At 35.7% G+C, this 24720-nt stretch overlaps 1 long non-coding RNA gene across 2 annotated transcripts; it reads left to right on the top strand.

Moving 5' to 3' along the window:
* Positions 1-833: 833 nt before the first annotated feature.
* On the top strand, positions 834-3397 carry LOC135207690 (uncharacterized). 2 transcript variants are annotated; one of them, XR_010313041.1, is made up of 6 exons: positions 834-893; positions 1725-1955; positions 2295-2363; positions 2592-2701; positions 2866-3022; positions 3291-3397. It is a non-coding gene; the product is annotated as an uncharacterized LOC135207690 (long non-coding RNA). The 2 variants fall into 2 exon arrangements; XR_010313040.1 differs by having other exon boundaries at positions 2580-2701.
* The last annotated feature ends 21323 nt before the right edge of the window (positions 3398-24720 follow it).

Here is a 24720-nt window from a genome sequence, read left to right as displayed (position 1 = left end):
TTTCAGGCCCTGTCTGTGGCCCATTTTCAAGAGATGTTTGGGATGTTAGCCTGGGTCAAGGCCCAGCAGTCTTCTGAAGCCAGTCCCAGCAAACACACCACGCTATTTCCACGTAGCAAAATAGTGAAAATATGGTGAATATTATTTTCCATGTTATTTTCACGTTGCGGCAAAGTGAAAATAAGGTGAATGTTAATTTTTACCAAAGTGCCACGTAGTATCTACGGTCAGAGGGTCATCCGCCTGACAAGGATATATGAGTGTAGATTGTAGTAGGAATATTTTGCTTTATGTTATGATGATAAAAAAACGTTACTGGATACCTTAAAATTTTTGCATTATGATGTTGTTGTTAGACGTACATATCACGTTGTTATAACGTCCTGTTTCGCTATCAACTTCTCTAATTTTGTTAGGCAAGAATGATTGAATCAAGAGCATATGAAGAATTTTTCATAACATGTTGATTGGGTTTGTTCTATTCTGTTGCTCTTCACTTGAACAACCAAGGAGCAATCAAACGATTGTCACAGTTTTAAATTTATGCCATTTTTATTTGTCTATTAAGGTTAATTTCTTACAGTTAGCACATTTATTTGGGATGCTAGTTTATCAATATTACAGAAAGACAAAAATATTTCACCTCAATCTCCTTTGGTTTACAAGTAAACTTAAAATGAATCTTGAAAGACATAACCACACCAGGTTCGGTGTCTGTATATTCGACGAATTGTTGTTTTCAAGAAGCGCCGTTGCAAAGAATTTACATGAGATCAAATTCAAATTGAGCTCTGCTGCTGCTGCATACGTCCCCATAATCCATCCCGGCGGCTGGCAACCGTTTCATAAGTCCGTTACGGTGTTTCCAAAGTGCTTTTCTTAAGGAAATTAAGGTGTGTATATGTATATACCGTATATGTATATAGGTTTTGTTAGTGCTAGTATCAATTTTTGTCCTGTATAACATAGCATGTAAAGCAATACGTTAGCTAAATGTTGCACATAAGTTTTAGTAGCTAAAAGAACTAGAGTGAAGCTGCCTGTAGGCTTGGTTAATCTAAAGTACATAGCCTAGTATCTGAGGCATGGTGGGTGTTTCTTGAGAAATTGCAGTTTCCTATAGTATTTTGGTTGCTTATTAACAATTTAACATTAGTTTTTAAGGGTCGGCTGTAATTAACTTAGAATTTACCTTTGAACTCTATCCTACGGTAAGGGAGACCCAATGGGAATGTGGGGTTTTGGGTGGGGTAAATCACTTGGGAGAATTATTAGGCCGTACAACTTTAGGCTATCCTACGGTAAGGGGGACCGATGGGAATGCGGGTCTCTTTTAAGGAAGCAAACACAGGGGTTGAGACTTAGGCTAATTTAAAGGCATGACATCAAAAGGTGGGACACGGGAATGGCGTAGACCGATCCCCCTGTAGGTACTAAATACGTTGGTAAGGATATGGTTCCCAGGTTAGGTTAGGTTAGATAAGGTAATAAACATCCTTCTTAGTTACAAAGTTCTGTGATAGTTTTATTCCAGTTGCATCATCTACTAATATATGAAGTTGGACCAAGCTACCTACCTTCACTCAAAAGTATTTGAAATAGGTAGTGTTTTAATTTTTGTTTGTGGGGGGGAGGTGTTTGTTTTGGTGGCTTGGGGGAACTTTGATCATTGTCTAAATATAAATTGTCAACCTTTACCACTACATTCAACACTGTCCTTACAGGAGGATTTGGTGCATCTTCCAGAGACAGCTCTTCACTGCCCTACCAACAAAGTCCATAAAAATGGCTGTATAAAGAACAACAAATCAGGTATTATAAAACTATATGTATGATATGAATTAGATGTATTTTGAGTTGCATCGTTGGCATGAAATAATGAATATTAATTCATCTACAGAATCCACTCCAGAGGTCTCACAAAGGTTTAAGGGAAAACTCCAGTTGAACAAAAGGTAAGTTATGTGCACAAGTATTATGCTTTTGTTCGCAAAAGTATTTTAGGGAACTTGGATATATGGAGTTCAAAGACTGATAATTAAAACTGACATTGTCTCATTCTACTGAATTTCTATAAAGATTCAACCGGTGATCTACAATAATTATTATTTCAGATTATCTCTAGTTGGGGCTGCAGATGAAGGTAGTGACGTTTATGTACAAATATCCCTTTAAACATGAAATACTGAATTTTATTTTAAACTGTGATTTGATTGCATTCATTTTGGGTGTGGTGAAATATGTGTCACCTTAAAGTTACACAGTATATTCATATATAATCAATTTTCTCACAGCCACATCTTCAAGATCTGCAGATTCAGATCTAAGAGGATTTGTAGCTGTGTCAGAGGCAGAGGCTGCAGGTATGGTATACTTTTCATCATGTATCTTTTAAATGTTTTTCAAAAAGAAAATTGTGCTCAATTTCTGAATATACTGTAGCACCTCTGCTTTGAAAAATAATTGATTTGAGACTGGTAATCTTTCTGCTAGTACAGAGTACAGAGCTACAATGTTGATACGCCTCAAAACAATTGAGGAAAATCAGTGGCTGATGGTAAACCTACTACAATCTGTAGCTTCTGCTGTAGGTTCAGGAGGGGAGGATGTGGATGATGTTTTGCCAGCCCCAGTACGCAGTTTAGAGGTGCTGGATGACTCGTGTACTAAGTTAACTGATGAAACATTCAAAAAGAAATTGGTAAGAACAAGTTGTATTATCTTGGAGATTTGGAACTGCTTTTTCAAGTGTTTTGGGGCCTCCATTATTTATAGTGGACCATCCTGGATACTTTAAATATAAGTAAGGCTATTTTTTATGCATGAGAAAAGTAAATTTTATTATTTTCTTTCTATATATTGCAGACACTGTATTTGTCATCATTAGGAGGGCATAAACTTGGAGAGACAGTTCATAGGATTAAAAAGCTTGGAAGCAATAGTGTGTGGTCCTCATATAGTCTAAAGGGAAGAAAAGGAAAGCTACCATTTACTGATCTTCCTATCTGCAAAGTTGTCATCAGTAAGTGTACAGAATTTCTTAGTTACAACACCAACTTACAGCATTATCTTTAGTAAAATAACATTTGCTCCTTTACAAATACAAACCTTAGTAAAGAACTCAGATTTGTATAGTTATAAAAAATGCAAATTACTTTTAAAATTTTGTCGTTTGCTGTGGTTGATGAAATTAAAACAATTAAGTCTTGCTACCTTTGATATGTTTTGATTTCTCTAAAATGTAAATTGAATCTTGCTTGCATCATATGTTTTGGTTTCTCTACCCAAAGGAGCATGCTTAAGAAACTACAGAAAAGCAAAATTATCCGAAGTGGAAGACGAAATAAGTGAAGCCCTGAAGCATGTCCCTAAAAGACAAGGTGGCCTAAAGTACAAGGTGAGCATTGAGCTTGATTTAATGTTCTGGTATTCCCTTAACTTGATCATTTTTTATATTAAGGAATAATGAATATGCATTTTGGTATTCCCTTCTCCATTCTACTTCTCTCCATTCTACTTCTCACTCCTCTTGTGCACAAACACTCCCAACAATCTTGCCTCATTATTTATCACTCCACATGCTTCTCTCAGGTAAATCCTTTCCACTGCACACATTCTTGCCTGTTCTTCCCTATTCCCAGTACCTGTTTTTGAGATGATGTCAGGGTAAACATATTTCTTAAACATCTCATACAACCCCCATATAAAAACTCCTCTTTTTCATATGCTCTGTAATAAATTTTGATTCCTTTTAATAAGAGTCAACATTCTCTACTTTAACATCGTAATGTTATCTCTTCCCACAGGATCCTGAACCTAAAAGACCCAATTATTTAACAGCACAAGAGTCATCCGATTAAGAAAACTAGGCGCAGATTAAATCAAGACAGAGTGCAAGGTTCAGTGGCCGGAAGGTCATACAGTATGAGGCCCTCCACACACACACACACTCCTGCCATCATACTTCCCACTCTCTATACCACATAACCATCATTTACCACCTGCTACTACTTAATGTAGTAATTGTTGATGTGCAAGCAAGTCCGCACCAAGTCTACCTCGCTCCCAAGAACCTTCTTGTGCAAGATAAAATTCATGATCTTATAATTCATAATGTAAGTTTTTATTTCTTAACTGCTACCAGGAGAGATCAAGTAGAGTATATGTGTAGCCCATGAAATATGTTTTTTTTTTTTTTTTTTTTTTTTTTTACAATATATTTATACCTAACTTTTTTTCTTCAAATATTATTGCCCATGGAACATCCTATTTTTGCTTTTATATGCTGTATACTTTTCCAGGAATATTCTTTTGGTTCAAATATATTTGTATGCATATTATCTGTGCCCTTCCTGGAGTTATTATTTTTTTTTTACACTTATCAATGCCTCTGGAATCTAAATATTTTATTTGCCAATTTATGGCCTACTTGGAAAGTGCTGTTTTTGCTAATATATATTTTATGCTCTTCATGGAATTTTTTTTCATCTTTGTTCGTACATTGCCATTGAATTTAAATTTTTTAACCAATATCTTTAAAAATGGAATGTACTATTTTCCTCATTGTATTTTATAACAATTTATGGCTTATTTGGAGTGTGCTATTTTTGTTAATATATACTTTATACTCTGTAGAATTTTTTTTCAGCTATATTTGTATGCTGTGTACTATTTATGGCCTTGAATTATTTTTCTTAAAACACATCATTAACTATGGCATGTACTATACGGTATTTACTAATATATGGCCTACTTGGAATTTGCTATTTTTGAATGAATATTTTGTACTCTTCATGGAATTTTTTTTTCTCATCTATGGCTGTATACTATTTGTTCCCTTGAATTTAAATTTTTCTTGATACATATTAGTTTCCATGGAATATACTATTCTTGTTACTGTATTTTGCACTCTATTTTCTGTTAATATATATTCATATGTATTTATACCTAGTCTTGGAATGTACCATATTTTTCTTTTAATATATATTTGTAAATATTCATACCCAGCCATGGAATGTACTATATTTATCTTTTGATATAAATTCCCATGTATTTATACCCACCCTTGGAATGTACTAATTTTTCTTTTAATATATATTTGTATATATTTATACCCAGCCTTGGAATGTAATTCTTTTTTGTCAATATCAGCTAGTTATGAACTGTACTTGATTATATAACATTTCCTTTTGTTTATAAATGTCTTAATTGCCATGTACTATTTTTGATAGAATAAATTTGTCAATATTGAGTACTGTTTTTAATTTAGACCTTTCAATATCATTACAAGAACATTATTCCAAAGTGCTATGTTAGTGGTTAGGAGGTGACTTTTTCACGTAAATTTCTATGTTGCTTCCACGTAATATCTAGTCTACAGATCTACGTTTATTTCCCATAGAAATGTAACGTGACCACAACGATTTCGCATTGTTGTGTTCACGTGGTGACCACGTAGATGTGCTAGCTGGGGTATTGTCGATAACCATGAACTGATATGTATCTAGATAGGAAAGCACTGGTGTCTTTGAGGCAAATCTTGATTTATATCCTTTACTTTATTCTGAAATAGAGGTAGTGTTTTGAAGTCAATTCCAGTAACTATTAATGGTGTAGCCTATTCTCATAAAAGAAATCTTTCAGTTCATGAATAGCTGTATATAAATATTAATCTAAATGGTTTGAAACAGGAAAATATGGCTATTCATTACGTAGAATTTATAGATTTGTTCATTTCGCAGATAGATTGGTGCAACTGTGCTGGTATGACCTGATTCTTAGTGGACAGTTTTAGAGATTTTCCAGGAATGACGTGCTCAAAAAAAGGAGAATTTAATCACACATTTTCAAAGGAAGTTGTGAAACCACTCGAGGGAAGCCTAGTGACGAAAACCTAGATACTTACGTGAGTCAGCGGGTGATCTGCAGCAACTTGCACTATTTTTGCACTTGAACAACTGCCACAATCAATCTATGATGCTGGATTTGAGGTCTGAAATAAAAAAATATATTTTTGAATATCTAATTACCATGGATTCTAGAAATTTCCCATGAGAAACCAATATATAACTCTTCTTGTCGGCTTTCACGACAAATATCAAATCCAGTGTAAGCAATGGAACACGTTTTTTATTAGTCAAAAAAAAAAGAAGGAGAAGAAAAAACAGAGAGGCACAGAAATCTTTAAGATGTGCATAGGTGAACAGTGGAGTTTTCATGCATACCAATGTAGAAAATCCTACAATTAATTTGGGTAGGGACGGCCGAGATAGTTTTTTTCTAACGATGGACTAGGACGAAACAGCAGTTTATTTTTATACAGGAAAGTTTTATAAGGATATGAATATCAGCGAAGATATATATAAAGTTAATCGATTTATCTCAAAAGAAATATGTAAACTCTATAAGTAGTATGGGTGGGGAGAAAGGTAGAATACCGTCCGCGAATTTAAAAAGATTTTTGGACACAAACTGCGGTAAGTGTACGCCTCCACCACCTACCAACTGTTAGATGTGATTATTTGGCTTCCAGCTGTTTGTGTGTGCTCTTTGGCACTGACCCTCTGCCAGATGCCTTGTAAAGGTTTACCACTAAATGCCGTTCATCTGAAAATATCCTATATATAAAGACGAAACCGGTCAGGATTCACATCCAATGTTTAAGTTTCCGTATAGTTAAGTTTTACACATACTACATACATCGCAGTCTATTTGAGCCTCTGTAACATCAATGAATACATTAAATTGCTCAATATCAGGTGAAATAAAACTTAACCGCTTAATTATTTTCATTGATATCTTTGATACTGGTTTAACTATATAGAAGACCTACTGAAAGGCGAAAAAAAGCTGCTTAACGAAGGATAGAAAAATTAGTCTTACGATATCTATATATATCTATATATATATATATATATCATATATATATTATTTATAATATATATATATATATATTATTATATATATAGATATCGTAAGACTAATTTTTCTATCCTTCGTTAAGCAGCTTTTTTTTCGCCTTTCAGTAGGTCTTCTATATAGTTAAACCAGTATCAAAGATATCAATGAAAAATAATTAAGCGGTTAAGTTTTATTTCACCTGATATTGAGCAATTTAATGTATTCATTGATGTTACAGAGGCTCAAATAGACTGCGATGTATGTAGTATGTGTAAAACTTAACTATACGGAAACTTAAACATTGGATGTGAATCCTGACCGGTTTCGTTCCTTTTCTTATATATAGGATATTTTCAGATGAACGGCATTTAGTGGTAAACCTTTACAAGGCATCTGGCAGAGGGTCAGTGCCAAAGAGCACACACAAACAGCACACACAAATATATATATATATATATATATATTTGTGTGTGCACAAACAGCACACACAAATATATATATATATATATATATATATATATATATATATATATATATATATATATATATATATATATATATATATATATATATAGATACCAGCTGACACAACCAGACGCATTTTATATCCGTCAATGTTCAGTTTCTCATCTCTATCAGCTTCAAGGAGTTTGATGACGGTTCGTCGCTCAAAAATCTATCCTCCTTCACTGTAAAAAAAAAAAAAAAAAAAAAAACCAGAGCCGTGCGGTAATTGATGTATCAACGTTTTTCCTTCCTCCATCTATTTTTTTTGTTACCACCCAATTAAAATATGATCTGCACGTAAAATGATACACACTATGAAAATAGAGAAATTGAGTAATAAATCATTTTTCCTGGCCTGTGAAAAATCTACATTACCGTTTTATTATATTTACGAACTCAAGTAAATACCAAGGAATATTATTTGACCTAACAATCTCTGAATACGGTAAGGGGACCACATAAGGAATTTCTTAATTAAAATTCCTCCCCTGTGCCGACAATTCTTGGAATTCTGGGCTGTGAAATTTCTCGTATAGATGTGATTTAATTTGGGTAGAACTGAATCAAGTTCTTTTAATAAAATACGCAATATTGTTACTGATCGTTTTGCTGACTTTTCTTTTCTTCTTTATTTTTCTTTATTTATTTATTTTTCTGCCTGTGGACAGAATCTCAGTGATGAAGAGAAAGTGTTAAGCGGGGTTGCTATCGATTGATACGGCCATATGTCAGCATGAGACCTTCAACAGTTTGGTCTTATGGACTCAGATCAGCACACCTAGGTCAAAATCTTACGGGTTTAAGCAAATTAAAGAGTAAGTTTTAAGTTGTAATTTTTTAACTGGAAGCCCTCAAATAAACTATGAGTTAATACAATAGAAACATGTTTGTCTATTACATGCTCATTTCTTACAAATAATAAAATGCTTAAAAATGAAAGACTGAAAGAAGTATCATTTTGTTCGATACCGTGACATTTTTCGTAACTTGGTTGATATGGCTTTGTCAATTATTTGTTTTTGCTATAATGATATATAATCTAAGATTTGTTTCTATTTAAAATAGAAAGAAAATTGAAATGTGTGTTGTCAGCTACTGTGAGAAGCATTATCTACTAGAGTGGTAATGCACAAATATCAGTACATTGATTAGTAGATAGCCAATGAAATATGTTTGTTTAAATTCTGTCACTTACTTCATTTTCATAATTAAATTGTGTCTTATTCTCAACTCGCTAAAGATAATCATATGATGCTAAGCCAAGAATATGTTACGCACGAAAACAAATATAGACGTTCTTTTTCAGCTCGGTTTGTTTGTCAGGTTTTTCGTGTGTTTGATCTATTAGCCTGATTATGCCAAAATTAATGTAGGGCTGTTGAAAATTCTATCAAATAATGGAAACCTTATGGTTGACAAGTATTGATTACATTCTGGAAGATATCCGGATACAGACAAGACTGTTTTGGGGCTTTAGTAGGTTTATAACTCAGCCTCGGTACTCTTGCTCTTTTGAATATTTTCCAACTACGCAATTATCAACCAATCATTTATGGCTACAAGAAAGAAAACAAAATTTCTAATCACCATTGAACACGGAACTCGCCATTTTCATTCCTTTGGTATGAATTACATAACTGGTTCGTAAACAAGCGGAATATAAGTGTTATTCTGGTTGTTACTGCATATTACTACTGCTAAACTGATGCCAGAAGAACACACTTCAGACAGGCTACTTGTGTTTGGAGAATCAATCGAAGAGACGACATAAGAAGTAGAGAGAGATGAGAGAGAGACAGAGAGGAGAAGAAGATAGAGAGAGAGAGAGAGAGAGAGAGAGAAGAGAGATGAGAGAGAGAGAGAGAGAGAGAGAGTTTTTTCTCCTTCTTCTACCTCCTATTCCATGACGGTATCTTCTGATATCAGCATATGAAGCATCTTTTCCTGATGTCAGTTTGGCTGCAGCCAATTCATAAGGAACGTTACATAGAAAATAATGATTTATTCAAGTGTTGTTTATTAGTTAATTATTTATTATTATTATTATTCTAATTTATTATTCTTATTAGTTCTTCCAAAGAAGATGAAATTATTCATTTGGAACAAGCCTACTGCGGCCATTGACTTGAAATTCAAGCTTCTAAAGAATTTGGTGTTAATGGGAAAGAAGTAAGAGGAGGTAACAGGCAATACAGAAAGATTAGATCCCATTTTTTTTTAAATTAATAATCAACAAATAGATAAAACTGTATTAAATGTAGGAAAATATAATTAGGGTAGAAATGCACTGCACCATCGGTTGAACTTCTGAAACTCCAATTGCACGGCATCCTCTGGGAGGCTGTTACACAGTCCAGCGGTGTGAGGAATAAAAGTCCTATGGAGCTGAGAAATTCGACAGCAAGGCAATTTACTGCATGTTGGTGCTGCTATTCAGCGAATTTGGATGCTCTCTGAATTGTCTACATAATACTAGCTACTCATTAAAGCATTGCTTTCAAATCAATTGCATAAAATGTATAATACTTGGCAATGTGATTCTATATTCGATACGTTTTACTCACTTCGAAGATTACCGCCTTTTGCATTGTATTAACTCACTAATCAGTAACATGTATGTATTTATTCAATTACTTTTTAATTTCCTTGTATCGACTTGATGGATATAGCAAGTTATTATTATTAGTTTTTTGCCAGTCACAATCATCATATTTGATTTGGTGGTTTTTACAGTGTAGGGTTCAGGGTTGCATCCTGCCTCCTTAGGAGTCCATCAATTTTCTCGCTATGTGAGGTGTTTCGAGTAGCGAACTCTTCTGCACGAGTCCTGGAGCTACTTGGTATCTAGTTTTTCCAGGTTCCTTTTCAGGGAAGTATGCAATCGTGCAAAGTGTTTCTGTGAATCTATGAATATGGTTACAATTTCCAATGACATCCCAAATCCTTCTTATGTCTATTTTCAGGTCATGATACTACTTATCAATTATTTTCTCTTTCTTTTTCTTATACCTTGGTGTCCCATGGTATTGCAACATCAGTGAGTGATACTTTCTTCTTGATTTTGTCAATCAATGTCGCATCTGGTCTATTAACATATATCACCCTATCTATACTGATACCATAGTCCCAGATGATCTTTGCCTGATCATTTTCCATCACTCCCTCAGGTTGGTGTCCACACCACTTGTTACTGCAAGCTAGCTGGTGTTTCTGCACAGGCTCCAGTGGAGGGCTTTTGCTACCGAATCATACTCTTTTGGACTGATTTTGTGCAAGTGCTAGACATTTGCATGCTATGTGGTTTATAGTCTTGTTTTTCATATTGCACTTCCTGCATATGAGTGATATTTCTGGCATTTAATATGGTCTGATCTTGCACCGCTGTTACTATTCCTTCTGTTTCCTTTTTGTGTTCTCCCCTCTGTAGTCATAACCTTGATTCATAGCTGGCAAGTTCTCATGTACTGTCCGTGCATTGGTTTGTTGTGCCATTCCTCCGTTCTGTTTGTCATTCTCTTGTCTGTATATTTCTGGGTCTTAGTCTACTTTTATCAGTCCTTCTTCCCATGCACTCCCTAGCTACTTGCATTTGATGATTTTCAGATATTGTCTCACTGCCCTGCTGTTGATGTTGACACAGTCTTCTGTACTTAGTAGGCCTCTCCCTCCTTCTTTTCGTGTTATGTATAGTCTGTCTGCGTTTGCTATTGGGTGTAGTGCTTTGTGTATTGTGATATGCTCCATAGTTTCCTTGTCTATTCTGTGGAGTTTAGTCTTCGTCCACTCCACTACTCCTGCGCTGTATGTGATTACTAGGACTGGCCATGTGTTTATGGCTTTCGTAATATAGTACACAAGCATTTTCCATAAGACCTATGAACATGGAAAAAATGCAGAAAGCTGAATTTTATACTGAAGTCACCTGAAGCCATATTTAGATGAATGGAGTAAAGTTTACTTGAGTTAACAGTGAGCTTACTTAGTAAATAGTAAATCTAAGGTGGCAGCCAAGATGGCCGCTAGTTATAGGAAACCACTTTGTAAAATCTAAATTAATTACTATAAACACATGACCTTTAGGCCTTTTCCAGTGATTTTGTAAAGACTCCCAGCCCGTATGAAAGCTAATCTGATATGCATGGCAGTATTTCACCTTAGCAGCAACAGTAACTCAAATGTTTTTCCTACACACTTGTACATCATTGCCCCATGTATCAGAATATTTTATGCATTTTTCTTGTACGGAGAGGATAAAGGCCTTGGTTGCTGGTTCATGCATTTTATCACGCTTCTCTAGAGATTGCTTTATTGTCATATCATAATCAACAGTTTACACAAGACATTCAGTCTTTATGTTAAATTCGCCTGTCTGAGACCTCCATCTAGGTAGGTACCCTTGAACTCCTACCTTTCACTTCAACTGAATGCTTATCTTTTCCTTTTCCTAATATTATTAGGCAAGAGATAATTCTATCTGTAGCTCTTGTGTATAGGAAGTGGAAGTGGTCTGTTTGCTAGCAGCTTGTCCAGTCCATCCTTCAATTCAATGAAGATTGACACGACTTTATCCAAATCCTTCTGACCTGTTGTACTACGATCATAGTTAATTGACTAGTTGCAGAAAACACACTTCTCAGGCATCTTGTCTTCCAGTAGTCTGATCCTGCCTAAAATTAAAACGTTTCTGATTAATAATAATTAAAGATATAAGTCATAAACTGTTAGACAAACAAATACAGTATGAAAAATAAGGTTTTTTGAACTGCATAGAAATGTAAGAGCACACAAAGCTTAATTTGAGGAAGCTACTAATTTTTATTCGAATCATCTACACATCTTAGAAATAACGTGAGAAATTGATCTGTCTCAGCCATATGAAAAAGAATATAACATCTGTTTACAGTCATTAGGTCAGAAAGCATTTATTCGATTATCAATAACCATCTTGTATTACTCAGTAAACTCACTGTTAACTCAAGTAAACTTTACTCCATTGAACTAACTGTGGTTTCAGGTGACTTCCGTAAAAAAATCAGCTTTGTGCATTTTTTTTCCATGTTGCAAGCTGATACTCCTGCACTATTACATTTCCGGCGTTTAGTTTTGACTTGAGTATCGCCTTAAGTCTCTTGGTGCTTTATTTCCTCGCCTTCTGTTATTCCTAGGTATTTGTATCTTGTCTCGTCTATGTGTTCGATGCTATTTGTGTCTGGTAGCTTTATCCCTTCAGTTCTTGTCACTTCGCCTTTTAATATGTTGACCAAGGCAAATCTTTCTATTTTAATCTTCATCCTGATGACCCCATATACAATCCTTGTGGTCTTGATTTTTGTATATTTCCTTGATGCTCTTACTATACAACAATTCTTGAGTTAGTACCCAGTATCCAACCTCTGCATCACTTTTGTCATGGGTATCATGGCTCCTCTGAAGAGTAGTGAGACAGTGAGTCGCCTTGAAAGATCCCTCTTCTGACGTTAACCTCTGCTAAGTCTTACTCCAGAGCTTGTGAGTACTGTATTGCTGTTGTACACTATTTATTAAGAAGCTAGTAGTGTTTTCCTCTGTCCCATATATTTTTAGGCATTCTACTAGCTATGTGTGTGGTGTCATGTCGAAGGCTTTCTTGTAGTCAATCCATGCCATGCTTTTCTTACTATTCTTCATTACCATTTTGTCTATCAAGAGCTGGTCTTTTGTGCTCCTACACTTCCTTCTGCGGCCCTTATGTTGGTGGGGGACGGTGTTTGTTTCCTCTAGGTAGTTGTATAGCCTTTCACTAATGATACCTGTTAGTTAACTACAGTTGGGGTACTATCTAGGTTGAAAGAGAATCCAATGCTTTTTGTTTCAGGGATATTCTTTTGTGCACAGTGATTGTGATTGAAATACATCTGAAATGGTCAAATTCAGTGATAAAAAAAAGAGTTGGAGTTGCATAGAACCAGGGTAATTATTTGATTATTCTTAACAAGGAAGTTTGCCCTGTAGCTAAGGGAGGTAGCCTTGAGGAAGAGGGAATCCTGGGAGGGAGGGAAGGATGCATAGTAGTTCCTCTGGAGGGATATTTCCATTTGTTTGCCACCTCTCTCAATAAGGCCACTGAGACATCTGAAATTCCTTGCACTCGATGTGCCTGCCATCTCTTAAACATTTTCTCCCCTGAGAGACAACTGAGTTTAGATCTCCCTCTGTCAAGGCCGTGAATTACTGCATGGCCTACTCGTGTCGGCCAACGCTTAAATTCAGACACAGGGGCCTTTTATTTTGAAAGCAAATTCATTCTTACTCGATATGAAAGTTTATTTGACATCACAGCTTAAACGAAAACTGACAAAACAACTGGCACAATGAGCATATTCAGCGCAAATTCTTTGCACTTTCTCCTTTAAATATGAAATAACACTATACAAGTAGAGTAGTGTATACCTGCTCTTTATTTCATCAGCATTAGGAAAAAGGTACTTTTAGAATTCATTTGGCCTTTAAGACCACAAATGGTACTGGTAAAAAAGTGGTTCGAGACGTTAAGTGCAATCCTATGAATGATACATATTGTCCCAAGCCTTAAAGGTAACCTCCTTTAGAATACTTATAGTCTACTGAAAAAAAGGCAAAATTTCATTTGAAAGGGTAATGATGAGAATCTATTGTTTTTCCGTTGTTTCGATACCATATGGGTCTGGAGAGTCAGGAAATGCCGGGTGACACCTTGTCACCATTGGGGAATTTTTTTAAACGACCGATAATGAAATAATCGTTTTTGGCACAATTTTTAGATTGGCTCTAATATCATGGAATTTTTTTTCTTATGAAATGTGTTTTCCAGATAGCTCATAAACATTCGGAATGTGTTTGATATGCGTTAGAAATTATAATTATGAATTCAGTAATTCATAGAACTACAGATTATAAATTTTCTTTTTCAGATTTTAAGATAAGCTGAAATTTATGAAGACACTTGTAGTATATGGATTACTTTTTAAGAACTTTAGATACGGTTGGTTTATCAGGCTTTTATGAATTATCAGCTGTTTGTTCTTTAGTTTAAATATTAGCATACTGTTAAATATATCGCTGATATAGGCTACATTTGTACACATATCTCTTTTATAACTTTAGTATATCAGCTAGTGAATTATCGTCATTCGATTTTTCATGAGCAACAAATTTCAGAGAAAAATACAATTCTTCTCAATTGATATTAAGGAAACATCAACGAATAAAATGATCAAAGCAAATAAAAAGAGATGGATAATTGTATCCTAGTCTTGGATCCAGATACAACAGTGGGATCTCACATAGACTGTATATCAACTTAAACATCTTCTCTGCATATCCCCCGATACATAAAGAAACATCAGAAACATCACCCATTACCCCAACTTCCCCCTAAAGAAAGAAAAGAAAAGGTACATGGCAATAATCATACTAAAAGAACACTGTATATTTTGTGGAAATGACTGTCCAATTACACCTGATCCGCGCCATCCTGAAAGGTGTGACAAGGCATCAGTATGCCGCACATCAGACCGTGATGATACAGAAATCTTTTAAAGAAGCTATATTAAATGTTTGTAAATTGCCTAATGATCAGTGGGGCTCTGAAGCAGAACTTGAACAAGTGGAGCAACAGCAGATGTTCATGCTGCAGATGGACGATACCACCGAAAATGCTATATCAAACGTTAGTTAAACCAAAATACTGTAAAACAGAGAGCTCTTCTTCAGATATGACTGACATGGATAATACTCCTGCACTACATGCTTGTATAACTGAAGTGAAAGAAAGACTATTCTCAGATATGAAATTCAGTTAATCTTCATCAAGTTTATATTGACCATGGTGGAAAGCTAAAGTGTCGTCAGTTTATGAACACCATTATGGATATTTTAGAAAACGAGTACATGGTGCTGCCTGCTTATAGTTACGCTAGTATTACTATTTATAAATCATCTGCAAGTCATCCCATAAAGCTGTCAAAAGATGGAGAGAATGATGGTGTTCAAACAGCTGTAAAAACTATTGCTTCCAACATTGTAAATGAATGCAAAGAGAATATACCAGATAAAGACTGCTACAAAAGCCATCTCAATAATGTGGGTAATAGTTTGGCCCAATAAAGGAACTGTTAATAACTATTGTAATGCTTATTGTTCATACATACTGGAAAGACTTGATAAGATAGCATCGAAAAGCATATAATAGAGTCAAGAGCCACGTCATGTAGTAAAATATACAAACTTAGTATGATTAGCTCTCTCCCTAATCGAAGTGTGACTCTCTCTCTCTCTCTCTCTCTCTCTCTCTCTCTCTCTCTCTCTCTCTCTCTCTCTCTCTCTTTGTCACCAAAAACAAAATTCAGGTCATTCAGTATATCATTCAGAGACTGACAGAGAAAGTTGTAGAAAGAAGTCACAAAAATAAGCTAGTGATCACTGGGCCTTCTCCCATCCTCATTCTTATTCAAAATAGTCAAGAGGAACCACATGAGGACCTTCACAGCACCCAAGGAGAAGCTAATGTCATAATAATCCATCAGCTGCTCAATTTAATAAAGGCTGGAGGTGATAATCATAATATGTGATGATACAGATGTTTTTGGACTTTTGTTACACCATTACCACAAGCATAACCTAAAGAGTACAGTAATGATGGAAGCAACTTCTGGGGGAAGTAGTAAAACAAAACATCAAATCTAGTGTTCAAAAACACCACACCATAGTTTCAAACATTTTATCAGCACATGCTTTATCTAGTTGTGACATCACAATTACATAGAATAGGAAAGGCAACTGTTGTAAATGTTGTAAGGCAAGGTTACCAGATCACTGGGCTTGGTGATACTTCAATGCAAACTTGTCGGATGTAATACAGTAAGCAACTACTTTTATATCACGCTGCTACGGCATACTGTCAAAAGTCTCTGACACAATGTTTGACAATAGGTATGCGGTATGACAGGAAAAAATATTCTGCCGATAAAGTTATAGGAGCTCCTCAGTTAAAGCCACTGCCTCCAACTGCATTTAGATACCATGTTTACCGGTGTCACCTACAGGCTGCTGGATGGAAATGTGTTGATAAAGCCAATCCACCCCTTATCGACCCGACTGACTATGGGTGGGTATTTGACCCTAATCATACTTTTCTAGTGGCAGTTACCTCACCCAAAGGAGTATCATGTGCTACAGAATAATTTCTGCAGCTTATTAAATGTTGTGCTATTGTGGAAGTGCAAATTGCAGTTGCGTGAAGGCATCTCTAGGATGTAGTACATTGTTTTGTCAATGTAAAAGTTCAGCCGAGGGTTTGAACCGATTCGCTAAATTGATGAAAGATAGAAGTAAAAAAGAATAAGAAAAAAATGAAGAAAAGGCTACTCTTAGAAACATTTTAAATGATAGCTAGCTAAATGCAGTAACGATCTGTCACAGTTTGTGCGGTGTAAAAATGATAACTATTTATACGTCTTTAATTGATTTTCCACAGGGCTTTTTTCTGAAGATTAGTAATTTTCTCCTCAATTATGGCCATGTACTTTTCCAAATAACAATTAATAAAACTATTTACCTGTTCGAAAGAAGAGATTGAATAAAAAAAGTCAAGCAGAAGATAAATCTTGTAGAGATTTTTTGTCGCATAAATACCTCAAACTTACTTAGTGGGTAGATAATTTTGCCCAAAGTGACAGTGTGTCACCCGGCAGTTTTTTTAATGTTATAACCCTATAGTATTACAAAATGCAAAAAAAAAAAAAAAAAAAAAATTGGATTCTCAACATTACCACTTCATGTGGAATTTTCAGTAGACTATTATATACTGTTCTGGGGTAAGAAAGGCTTGAACCTAGGCTGCCCGTTGACAATTCTAAACGTGGTTTAATTACCTGCAGACTAACGTTGTTATCAAGAGATATTGCCACAGTCAACATACCTGACAAAGACACATATATATATATATATATATATATATATATATATATATATAATTATATATATATATATATATATATATATATATATATATATAGTGTCTTGTTCAGGTATGTTGACTGTGGCAATATCTCTTGATAACAACGTTAGTCTGCAGGTATATAAACCACGTTTAATACATATATATAGATATATATATATATATATATATATATATATATATATATATATATATATATATATATATATGTATATATATTATATATATATATATATATATATATATATATATATATATACATATATATATATATACGTGTGTGTGTGTGTGTACGCGCGCGCGTGTGTATGTGTGTGTGTGTCTGCAATGTCAGTTTTAAAATTAATCATATAGCATAAGTGGCTAAATTGAATCAAATTTACGTTCTGTTAATAAGAAATGTTGCCAATCTCGCAGGGCAATGCATATGCATGTACACATACACACACACGCACACACACGTGTATATATATGATATATATATATATATATATATATATATATATATATATATATATATATATATATATATATATATATATATATATGCACGTGAGTGTGCTGCATATGCATTACCTTGCGAGTGGCAACATCTCTTAATAACAGAACGTACATCATTTGTTTCAATTCACTTACTTATGTCACCAATGAGTAATTTTTTAAAACTGAACTGTCGAATATGCATGCAGTTATTCAGGAGGTTATTCTATCACCGAGCGAATTCAAAATCATTACTACCCTTTGTTCGAGAAAAACGAAGTGAAATAAGGAGAAGCAGTCAGGAAGGTCGATGATTTTTATCCAAATCTTTGCCAATTAAATCTTGTTTGTCAGCGTGAAGTGCAATCAGTTGCTATGATGAACGTTAGAGCTTTGTTCTTTAGGTGATGCGAACAATGGAAAAACGGAATTCTTGAGAATTATTGGTAAAAGTCAAAGGAAGGGGAGGAAAATGATGGAAAAGATGGGGAACACGAGGGGAAAAGACGCGAAGGGTATAATTACAAAAGAAAGATGTTGGAAGAAGAAAGAATGAGAACTGGGAAGGACTGATGAAAATAAAAACAATGATTCTGATTAAAGATTCTAATCGAGGTTTCCCATGACCCCGAACCTTCACTTGTCTGCGAACACAAACATTCTACATCATACCGCTGTAACTAATCTAACGAACGCTCCATCCCGCAATGTATTGTGATGGGACGCTGTTGCATCATTAAACTCAGATTCGGCTTTTATTTCGTATGTAACAGAAACGCAACCAATTTAGCCATTGATTGCCTTGCAATAACAATAACATGTGCACTATTGACAGCTGTTAGCTCCTGAACCAGCTAATAGTTGATATTTTGCTGAACATGTAACAGAAACGGGTCAATGTTATTTGACATTCACCTGTGCGCCCATGTCGTTAGTAAGGACGGTAATATAAGGCAGATGCTAGGGAAGAGACAGAGTCGGCCAAGGCTGGGCGACGCCGGAAAATTTATGCGATTAGCCTGTTACATGATGAGTAACCTATCTAAAAACGAGAAAAAAAAGAGATTACAATACGCATTGAACATAATGACAGTGGTTGTTCACATCAAATGAAACATAAAAAATGCATATTTGTTCCTCATTTCGTCAAACAGCTTGCTTGTTTTTCATAGCGCCTGCTGTTTATTATATGAATATTTAGAATGTGCTATGTATGAGAACTGAATTAATTGATTCCCGCTTACAGCTTACAGTCCACAATACCGCATACTAGTATAAGTCTTCTCCCGAACGTTGAAAAATAGCTAGAGACTGACTGGCTTTGATTTTAAATATTAGTCTCAATCTTGAATAAAAGGAGAAAAGTAATATCTGAGTTTAGTGAGATATTTTCATATATAACAGAAAAACGTATAACGACTACCAACAAAATATAGAACAGAACATTTTGGCAGTCTTCTGATTATTTTTTTTCTAGACCCAAAATCCAAAAAAAGACACACACACACACACACACACAGAGAGAGAGAGAGAGAGAGAGAGAGAGAGAGAGAGAGTTTATAATTTTTCATTCAGAGCATTTTGGATAGTGTTGGGTGGTAACATATATATATATGTATATATATATATATATATATATATATATATATATATATACTATATATATATATATATATATATATATATATCTATATAGTATATATATATATATATATATATATACGTATATATATATATATATATATATATATATATATATATATATATATATATATATATATACAACCTAGCCACCTGGGGGGGCAACCAAGTCCTTATGGGTGCCGGTCCCAAGCCCGGATAAATAGGAGGGTTGGTGTCAGGAAGGGCATCCGGCTGTAAAAATCTGTGCCAAAACCCCCCCCAAAAACCCCCCCAAAAATGGAATGAGCCGAATATGGAAAGAGGTAATGCTAGGGCGTACTCCGTAAACGACGCACAGAGACATCGCCCTAACTCTGTGGTAAGGCGAGGGCTACTGCATCAGGAGCGGGTGCAGCTAAAGAAGCGAGCTCACATTGGGTTCAGAGTATGTCAGCTAAATGTTGGGTCTATGACTGGGAGAGGTAGAGAAGTTGGCCTGACTTGATTTGAGAGAAAAGAAAGTAGATGTTGTGTGTGTGCAAGAAACGCGGTGGAAAGGAAATAAAGCTAAAGAGTTGGGAGATGGATATAAGCTATATTATAGTGGAGCAAATAAACAAGGTAGAAAGATGGAGTTGGCATAGTACTGTCTAGTGACTAAAGAACTCGGTAATAGAAGTGCATAGAAAGAATGACCGTATCATCAGATTGAAGATATGTTATGGAGGAGAGATTCTTGAATATTATAAGCGCATATGCACCACAAGTTGGTTGCACAGAAGAAGAGAAGGGAAATTTCTGGAGAGACATGGATGGAATAATGCAAGAACTGGAAGAGCATGAGAGGGTGATAGTTGTGCAGATTTGAATGGCCATGTCGGAAGTGAAAAATGAGGCGATTGGGCGGGTGCATGGGGGCCATGGAATTGGGAGAGAAAACCCAGAAGGAGAGAGTGTAGTGGACTTTGCTGTGTCATTCGACATGGCAATAGTAAACACATTCTTTGAGAAGAAAGGGAACACCTACTAACATATAGGAGTGGGGGGAAGATTCTCCCAGATAGACTATTTTTGTATAAAAGGATAAATCTGGTGGAGGTCAAGAACTGCAAAGTTATTCCAGGCGACCATGTAGCCCCCCAACCAACAGGTTTGCTATGTATGGACGTTGAAGTTGAAAAAGGGAAAGAAAAACCAAAGCTAAAGGGATAAGGAAAATTAAATGGTATGAATTACAGAAGGAAGGGGATAAGAAGAGAGAGTTTAAGAGGATGGTTTTTGGAGGATATTGATATAGGGATTGGAAGATGGTTCAAGAATGGTGGCACGAAATGCAGCAGTAATAAGAAGGCATGGAAAGGAGCTGCTAGGAGAGGACATCTGGTATCATATGGAAGAAAAGGAGAGTGGGTGGTGGGATGAAGACATTGAGAAAGTAGTAAAAGATAAGAAGGAGGCAAAGAAAAGATGGGAAGAGTCACAGTCAGTGGAAGACAGAAATAGGTACAGAGAGAAAAACAAAGTGGTGAAAAAGGTGTAGCCCAAGCTAAAGCAAAGTCGTATGATGATGTGTATAATGAGCTGGGGACAAAGAAGGATTAAAGAAGATGATCAAGCTATCAAAGGCTAGAAATAAGAGCACCAAAGATATAACACTATCAAACAAATAAAGGATCAAGAGGGTGTAGTGCTTAGAAAGGAGGAAGACATTGTGAAGAGATGGAAGAATATTTCGAACAGTTGTTTAAATGAAGAAAATAATAGACTAATAAGAGAGGATGGGCAAGTGAACATGGCATGGTAATGTGGTTTTCTAGGCAAGAGGTACTAAATGCACTGAAGAAGATGAAGAATGGGAAGGCAACCGGACCAGATATGATCCCAGTGGAGGCATGGAAAGCATTAGGAGATGAAGGAGTGGATATACTGTACGATCTTATGATAAAGATCCTTGAACAGGAAAAGATACCAAATGAGTGGCGTGGGAGTATATTGATCCCAATTTTTAAAGGGAAAGGCGATGTCCAAGAGTGTGGTAATTATAGGGGCATTAAATTGATGTCCCACACTTGAAGATACTGGAAAGGATGATAGATGCTAGACTGAGAGAAGAAGTACAAACAGGTAAGAGCAAGATGGGATTTATGAAGGGAATGGGACAACAGATGGTATATTTTGTCTGAGGCAAATAATGGAGAAATTCGGGGAAAGACAAAGGGACCCTACATATGGTATTCATTGACCTTGAAAGGCTATGATCGAGTCCGAGACCAAGAGGTATGGAGGAGCCTGAGGGAGAAGATGGTGGCCAGAGAAGTATGTGCGATTGATACAAGAGATGTACCGGAATGTATTTTACCAGAGTGAGGAGCAGTGTTGGGGAGACAGAAGGTTTGAGGTGAGAGTAGGATTACACCAGGGTCGGCTCTGATCCCATTTATCTTTAACATAGTTGATGGATGTTATAATAGAGGAAGTAAGGGAGACAGTACCATGGAACATATTGTATGCGGATGATATTTGTTCTGTGTGCAGAGAGCAGGGAAGATCTGGAAGTGAAATTGGAAAGATGGAGACAAGTACTGGAGGACAGAGGAATGAGAATAAGTAGATCCAAGACAGAATATATGTGTACCACCACTGAGGGGGATGATAGAGAAAGTATTCAGCTTGGTGGAGAGCAAATAAGGAGAGTTTGATAAGTTTATTTGTATTGGGATCTTTTGTTAACGCTGGAGGAAGTATGGAAGAAGAAGTAAAACATCGGGTACAAGCAGGCTGAACAAACTGGAGAGCGGCCTCGGGAGTTCTTTGTGACAAAAGAGTGCCGCTTAGGTTAAAAGGAAAATTTCACAAGACGGTGGTAAAGAACAGCAATGCTGTATGGTACGGAAACAGCAAGCATGAGAAAAGCAGAGCAGAAGAAGATGGATGTGGCAGAAATGAGAATGCTTAGGTGGATGTCTGGGGTAACAAGAGTGGATAGGATCAGAAATGACTACATAAGGGGGTCACTAAGGTGGTGGAAGTATCAAAGAAAGTGCAGAAGGGAGGCTGAGATGGTATGGACACCTGTTGAGGAGAGTGAGGACCACGCTGGGAGACATACTATGGGGGTGGAGGTGCAAGGAAGAAGAAAAAGAGGGAGACCAAGAAAGAGATGGGAAGGACTGTGTGAGAGGAGATTTAAATGAGAAGGGAATTGATGAGGCAGAAGCACAAGATAGAAATAGATGGAAACGGCTCATCCGAAACGGCGAACCCCATATAAAAAATGGGAACAAGCTGGGAAGAAGAAGATATATATATATATATACGTATATAATATATATATAAATATTATATATAATATATTATATATCTATAGTTTATATAATATAATATATTATATATATATATGTATGATTAGGGTAAGTGAATCACTTTAGCACGTGATTCATTTATCACACATCCACAGGTGAAAAATAAGAGACAGGGTGTAGGTCCTGACCGGTTTCGGCTTTATTTTCAAGCCATTGACAAAGGACTGATACATAGTATTAGAATTCACGAGTATATATACTACGAAGACAGTACTGACGAATATACACACAACCGTTTGAGACTGCAGATCTACCCACAGGCAGGTGTCAAGGTAGGAGTGCTTTCAAAATATCATTTGGCTAAAATTTACAATAAATTCTCAAGGGATACTACCGCTTAGGGCACATGTCCACACCTGACAGGTGTCAGGGAGGCGGGTTGAACATCTCAATACCACTACTGCCCCCTTTACTGTGTTTACAAATATAATAATCCTATTTCCATATATCTCTACAGCCTACCTTATATTTAAACAGTTTACAAATTTCTTCTGATATTAAAGGATCAAGTTTATACATTCCTTGACTGATGTTCATATTATTGTTGTAACTTTCTTTTATAAAACTAGATTCAATGATATTCCTTTCCAATGCATTATTAGAACACAGCCAGCTTTTTGCCCCTTCCCCTTCCCAGTTAATAGCCTGATTGTTCTCACTAACATGTACAAATATCACATATCCCGGTGCATATCTCACACATTGTTTATGTTGTTCTATTCTTTTTTCCAGTGCTTTCCCGTGTAAGTCTTGTGACAACTTTTACATTGGTCAAACGGGGAAAGCACTGGAAAAAAGAATAGAACAACATAAACAATGTGTGAGATATGCACAGGGAAATAGTGGTATATTTGTACATGTTAGTGAGAACAATCATGCTATTAACTGGGAAGGGGCAAAAAAGCTGGTGTGTTCTAATAATGCTCCCTTTGAGATATTCATTACCTGCCTCTCTTTTATCAAGGCCGATTTTTCCATTTGACTCTTGTACTGGCAGTTGCTGCTATAAATTAAATGTGACAATTTCCAATTTATATTATAGTTATGTTCATTTATATGGTTGAAAATAGCTGAGTTCTGTTGTCCATACCTTACTGACCGTTTGTGCTGTATTAATCTCTGGGGAAGTGATTTTCCTGTAAATCCGATGTAAGATTGGTCACAGTCCAGGCATGGGATTTCGTAAACGCCAGTGTCCTTGGGGGATGTCTTTTGTTGGACGTTAACCAGGGATTTGGCTAAGGTATTTGGGTAAGTAAATGCAAAAGGGTTAGATTTTCCGAGGGTCTTGGTCACCGTCTTAATCCTGTCCAGGTGTAGAATTTTTATCCTATTGATGGGCGTGTCTCTGTCTTGTCTTGAGGGGGTCGGTAGAAAATTACGTTTGCTTTGTGTATTGTTTTCTCAATTATATGGTGAGGATACCTTACAGACGAAAGTTGCTTACGAATTAGTTCAAATTCTTTTTCCAGGAAATCTGGAGAACAAATTCGTAAGGCTCTTAAGAATAGGTTGCCGGCTACGCCTATCTTGATAGGAATGTCATGATAGCTGAAATAGTGAATGTAGGAAAGTGAAAACGTTGGTTTTCTGTATATGTTAAATTTGTATTCTGTCGGTGTGTATATATATATATATATATATATATATATATCTATATATATATATATATATATATATATAAATAAAAAAAATTACCTTTTCATTCTTTTTTTGCTTTAGTTTTTACAATATCACAATTTTTTTATATATTTTAATAGCCGTGGATGGTGTAATTATGCGGACAACAACGAAATGTTGGAATAAAAACAGCTTGTATATCTGTATGTGTCTTTTTCCTTTATCAATGTATGTATAACATACACACACACA

This window comes from Macrobrachium nipponense, chromosome 34, assembly GCF_015104395.2.
Source record: "Macrobrachium nipponense isolate FS-2020 chromosome 34, ASM1510439v2, whole genome shotgun sequence".
NCBI classification, from domain to species: Eukaryota; Metazoa; Arthropoda; class Malacostraca; order Decapoda; family Palaemonidae; genus Macrobrachium; species Macrobrachium nipponense.
This window is presented reverse-complemented; position numbering and strand designations above follow the sequence as displayed.